Genomic DNA, 6,361 nt, shown 5'->3' on the forward strand with positions numbered 1-6,361 from the left:
GGTATGTTTTCCTCGGGTCTTCCTCCTTTTCCCTGGTAGCTTCCCTCTCGGGATGGTGCTTCCATTGTATCTTGCAGGTACTTTATCGTTCGATTCCCGAGTTGTTTCCGGTTTTCCTCGAGAATCTTCGCCGGCTTCTCGATGTAGGTCAAGTCTGGTTGCAACTCGAGCTCTTCATGTGATACTCGGTTCATCGGGGTCTTCGGACACTTTCGGAGTTGCGACACATGGAATACATTGTGAACTCTGAGATAACCTTCCCGGTAATTCCAATTCAAAGGCTAACCCTCGGTTTTGACTCAAAATCTTGAAAGGTCCGATGTACCTAGGGCTTAGCTTTCCTTTCACTCCAAACCTCTGGAGTCCTTTCATCGGGCTCACCTTAAGGTATACCATGTCTCCAACTCGTGGTCCCATGTTCTCCTCTTTTGATCGGCATAACTCTTTTGTCGGCTCTGGGCTATCTTGAGCCTATCTCTGATAATGTCAATGATTTGTTGTTTTTCCTTGACATAATCAGGGTTGAACTCTTTGCTTGCTCCGGCTTCATACCAGCATATCGGTGATCTACACTTTCTTCCATACAGAGCTTCAAACGGTGCCATCTTGATGCTGCTTTGATAGCTATTATTGTATGAAAACTCTGCTAGTGGCAAGTGTTCCTCCCATGATCCTCCGAAGTCTAGGGCACAAGCCCTGAGCATATCCTCTAGGATCTGATTAGTTCTCTCCGTTTGTCCACCTGTTTGAGGATGATAGGCGGTACTATAGTCCAACTTTGATCCTAAAGCTTCATGTAATTGCTTCCAAAATGCTGACGTGAACACGAATCCTCGATCCGATACGATCTTCTTGGGCACTCCATGTTTACTCACGATCTCTTTGATGTAAAGATCGATGAGTTTCTCTCCTTTATCTTGCTGATTTACCGCTAAGAAGTGTGCACTCTTCGTCAACCGGTCCACGATTACCCATATCATGTCCTTCTTTTTATTAGTCATGGGTAGTCCGGTGATGAAATCCATCCCTATTTCCTTCCATTTCCATTCTGGAATAGGTAAAGGTTGTAACTTTCTGCCGGACTCCGGTGTTCAGCCTTCACTCTCTGGCGAGTATGGCATTCCGCCACATATTGTGCTATCTCTCTCTTCATATTATTCCACCAGAATAACTCCTTGAGATCCATGTACATCTTTGTACTACCCGGATGAATGGAATATGGTGTTTGATGGGCTTCCCGGAGTATTACTTCCTTGATTTCAGCAATATCCGGAACACAAATTCTTTTCTGGAACCATAATGATCCAGATTCTCCGCGGTGAAATTCTGATGGCCTTCCTTCATCTATTCTTCTCATCTCCTCCACGATGAATGGATCGTCCAACTGACCCATCATTATCTCATTCTTCAGGTTGACATTTAGCTCATCGGCTACTTGTAAAGCCGATAGTCCTTCATGAGCTTCTTTCTCCCAAAGTTGTATCTGGGCTTGACTTATTTCCTTCCTCAATTCCGGTGATAACTCTTGCTCCACTCCTCCAGTGCTCTTCCTACTCAAAGCATCTGCTACAACATTAGCTTTTCCTGGAGTATAATTGATGGTCAAATCATAATCCTTGATTAATTCTAGCCATCTTTTCTGTCTCATGTTGAGTTCCTTCTGAGTAAAGAAGTATTTGAGACTCTTATGATCTGTATAGAGCTCACACTTGGCTCCATAGAGAAAATGTCTCCATGTTTTAAGTGCAAATACGACTGCTGCTAATTCTAAATCATGTGTTGGATAGTTCACTTCATGAGGTCTGAGTTGTCTCGATCCATATGATATTACCTTCCGATCTTGCATGAGTACACAACCCAATCCATGTTTGGATGCGTCACAGTACACGGTGTAATCCTTGCCAACTTCAGGAACTGCTAACACCGGTGATGTGGTGAGTTTTTCCTTCAGAGTCTGAAAACTCTTCTCACACTCCTCTGACCACACGAATGGTGTATTTTTCCTTAGCAGCTTCGTCATTGGTCCTGCTATTTTGGAGAATCCTTCAATAAATCTCCGATAGTATCCTGCCATTCCTAGGAATCCTCGGATTTCCTTGACAGTTTTGGGTGCTTCCCATTCTAAAACTGCTGCTACCTTGCTCGGGTTAACAGCTATTCCATCTTTGCTAATGACATGACCAAGAAATTCTACTTGATCTAGACAAAATTCACACTTGCTGAATTTGGCATAGAGTTGATGTTCTCTTAGTGTTTGCAACACTATCTTCAGATGTTCAGCATGTTCAGCTTTATCTTTGGAATAGATCAAGATATCATCGATGAATACGATGACGAACTTGTCTAGACATGGCATGAAAATCTTATTCATGAGATTCATGAAAATTGCTGGGGCATTGGTTAATCCAAATGGCACTACAAGGTATTCATGATGTCCATACCTTGAAACAAAAGCAGTTTTCAGAACGTCTTCCTTCTTGATCTTTATCTGGTGATAACCGTATCGTAGATCAATTTTGGAAAAGACTCCCGCTCCTCTAACTTGATCAAATAGATCTTGTATTCTTGGAAGTGGGTACTTGTTCTTGATTGTGACGTTGTTCAAATTCCTGTAGTCTCCGCACATCCTTCTACCACCATCTCTTTTATCCACGAAGATTACAGGTGATCCCCATGGTGAAACACTTTCTTGTATAAATCCTTTCTGTTCCAAGTCATCCAATTGCTCCTTAAGTTCTTTCAACTCCTTAGGCCCCATCTTATATGGTGCTTTAGCAATCGGAGTTGTTCCTGGAATTAGGTCGATAGTGAATTCTATCTCCCTATCTGGTGGCATCCCAGGTAATTCCTTAGGGAACACATCCTGGAATTCATTTACTACAGGTATATCCTCTAACTTCACCTCCTTCATGCTGTTCAGCTGTAGCTCGACTTCGATCCGTGTATGCTTGTCTCCTTGGTAGATCATTCTACTTCCATCGGGGCTTTTCAAAGACACTGTCTTGTTCACACAGTCGATCAATGCTCCGTTAGCTTCTAACCAGTTCATACCAAGAATGACATCAATGTCCTTCATCGGAAAATGAACAGGTCTGCGTCAAAAGCGCACTTATTGATCATAATGACTTGTTTTTGTTTGGTATGAGTTACTACTATCGTTCCCCGCGGAAAGTATGGTTATGGGTGTATCTAACTTAGTGCAACTAATCCCATGTTTGATGATGAATTGTTGAGAAATGAATGATGTAGTTGCACCGGTATGAAAAAGTACTTTGCCGGGATGAGTGAGTATCCGGAGCGTACCTATCACTGCCTGATCGGAGTTAACCACCTCCTCCAGGCTGGTGCAGTTCAACTTGCCGAAGGGTTTCTTGTTCTTCCAGTTCCCTCCGGTGTTTCCTCCTCGGCTTCCACCTCCTCCAGACTGACCTCCTCCGGTGTTTCTCTTGGGGCAGTCCTTCAGCATGCGTCCCTCCTGACGACAACCAAAGCATATGATCTTTGGCTTCTTGCAATCCTTGGCAAAATGCCCTGTGAATCCACAGCTTCTGCAAACTATTTGATTTGCGGTCTGGAATGCTTGGTTCTTCCTACTACCGTAGTAGTTGCTGTTGTTGTTGTTGTATCTTGGCTTGAAACTCAAGCTGGTATTGGGCTTGTTGCTAACAAACCTCTTAGGCTCAAACTTGGCCTTCTTCCTTTTCTCTTCTTGCAGTTGTTTGAAATCATCTTCCAGAGTGATGGCTGCATCCACCAACTCTTGGAACTCTGTTGCTCTCATCATACGGAGTTGTACTTTGAACTGGGGACTTAACCCCCTCAGAAAACCTCTTCTTTTTCTTGTCCTCGGTGTTGACTTCTTCAACCGCATACCGGGACAGCTTTGAAAACTCCCTGACATAAGTCAGGATGGCCTTGTCCTTCTGCTCGAGACTTTCAAATTCTCGACGCTTCAGTTCCACAATACTTTCAGGGACATTGGATTCCCTAAACTTCCTTGCGAATTCCTCCCAGGTAAAGACCTTTCCAGCCGGATAAACGGCTACTATATTGTCCCACCATGATGCGGCAGGTCCACACAGCAGATGGGTAGCATAACGAACCTTCTCTTGGTCGTTGCAACCAACGGTATTGAGCTTTCGCTCAGTATCCATGAGCCAATCTTCCGCGTCCATTGGCTCGGGCGCGTCTGCGAAAGATATAGGCTTGGTGTTCTGGAAGTCTGATAAAGTGACTCCCTGATTCTCGGGTCTCTCTACCCGGTTCTGTTGCAGCAATTCTTGAAAGAATTTGTTCTGCTGCTCCAACGTTACACGTTGTCTTTCCTCCACCAGCTGCATGTACTGGACAAAATTCTGCTACGTCATGGGTGGTGGTGGTGGTGGAAACTGATCTCTGGCTGCTCCCTCAGCCTCTTCCTTTTGTTTTCCTTCGCGCTCCATGCGCTGCGCTTCGGTCTCCTCTCCTAACACTCCCGACATAACCCCCTAGTTCTGCAACACAAGATGATACTCATAATTACTCCATGCGCAAGTTTTCTGAGCTCAACTTTGTGCATAGAACTAGTCACGCAATGGAAATCAAGAAGCAAATCCAAATCATACAAAACATATACCATGTATATACATACTTAAGTGATCTTATTACAATACTCAAGTCGATGTGAGTATGCAAACTCACTTATTAAAGTATATGTACAAATTTATACAAATATTACATACTATAATACACGTGGTACTTGTGTATTATAGCCTCGCCTCCCTTGGTGGACTCTAGTCGATCATCACTCCCGGTACATCCCAGGCTTCCATCCGGTCGAACGTGTCGTCCTCCTGATAGACCCTGGAACATAAGGTCTCCCCGTTGGCTGGTAGTCGGAATCAGATGATGATCCTAGGGAGAAATCAGTGTTCACGAACTGATCATTCAGTGCATCGTAGTCCACCCATCGGGTGTACTCCCCTGTACCTACACCATAGGTATTTCCTACATTCGTATCCGACTCAACCTGTGTCGGATACCCTCCATCAACTCCTTCATTACTAGGATAACTCTGGTTCTGGGTTGTGGCGTCATCATTCATCTCCCCATCATAATACACAGAAGTACTATGAGTTCCAGTATCAGATCCCCAACGCCAACCCGTGGAATTTTCTATAGGAGTCTCGGAACGCTGATTGTTTCCGGATTCCTCTCCACCCTCATATCCCCCATAGGAACTACCCAGATAGTTCCCAGGTGTAACAGGTGTGGTTTCACGCTCAAGAGGATCAATACTAATGTAGTCACCAGCTGAGTAAGCTGGTGTGTGCACCACATTCTCCATAGGTTCTTTCCCCCTAATCTCCTCCTTGGGTTCAGTAAACTCCTCTAGCATCGTATCAATTGCTCCCGTCAGGTGATGGTTCAACTGAAAGAGTAATGATATGAAGTTGCGGCTATTATCCATGTATTTTGCTGCTTCTGCTGGTTTGCGTTTGGCATATTTGAAATGGTTAAGCATGGGATCATCGTCCTCCTCCATATGAGGAATGTGTGTGAATTCGGAACCCATAAGCTCTTTCGTCTTATGCTCCCGAATATCGGTTATGGCTCTCATAACGGCTATATGGTAGGTTGTGTTCATAGTTCTGGCTTCCCCTGCTCGGCATTACTACGCTCATTCCCAAAGATTCGGGAAGTCGTAGCCCTACCCTACACTTGGCCAATACGAGTACCATCATAGTACATGTATTTCTTTACTTGAATCTGGGGATCACACCCAAATTCCAGTAACATGGCACGAAGAATATCTGCGAGTCCTCCTTCATATTCACTCAGTGTGGAATCCATTACTTTCACGTTTCGTCCGGGACGTGAACTTGCCATGTTGGCTGTAGAAATAGAAAGATTATGAGATTAGTAATAATGCATCATAATAGAGATAATAAAGAATTATCACACTAAAAGATATGATTGTTGTATTCTCAATTGAATATACACCATATTTTTAGAGAATTCTTTACTAATCCTATTTGACTCCTAACGTTTGGTCCCATTTACTAGGTTCCAACCTAAGGTCAAAGCTTTTGCTCTGATACCAACTGTGGTGACCCTGCATACCACTGCATGTTGTAGTATGCCAGTCGTTGATATAACATTCAAGAAGTACCATCCACAAATATTACATCCCTCACAGTAGTACAACAGAACATAGCAGGGTCCATAACTCATTCACTTATTATTACAAGCATCAAACATATATTGTCTTGGAGCTCCTCTTGGGTCCTAAGAGGGATACTCCTGGGTTCGAGGCGAACCCACCTTAACTTACAATATAGAAGTTTCACTAGGTTATACATTTATTACCACGAGCAGCTAA

Source organism: Lolium rigidum, chromosome 1 (genome assembly GCF_022539505.1).
Source record: "Lolium rigidum isolate FL_2022 chromosome 1, APGP_CSIRO_Lrig_0.1, whole genome shotgun sequence".
NCBI lineage: Eukaryota > Viridiplantae > Streptophyta > Magnoliopsida > Poales > Poaceae > Lolium > Lolium rigidum.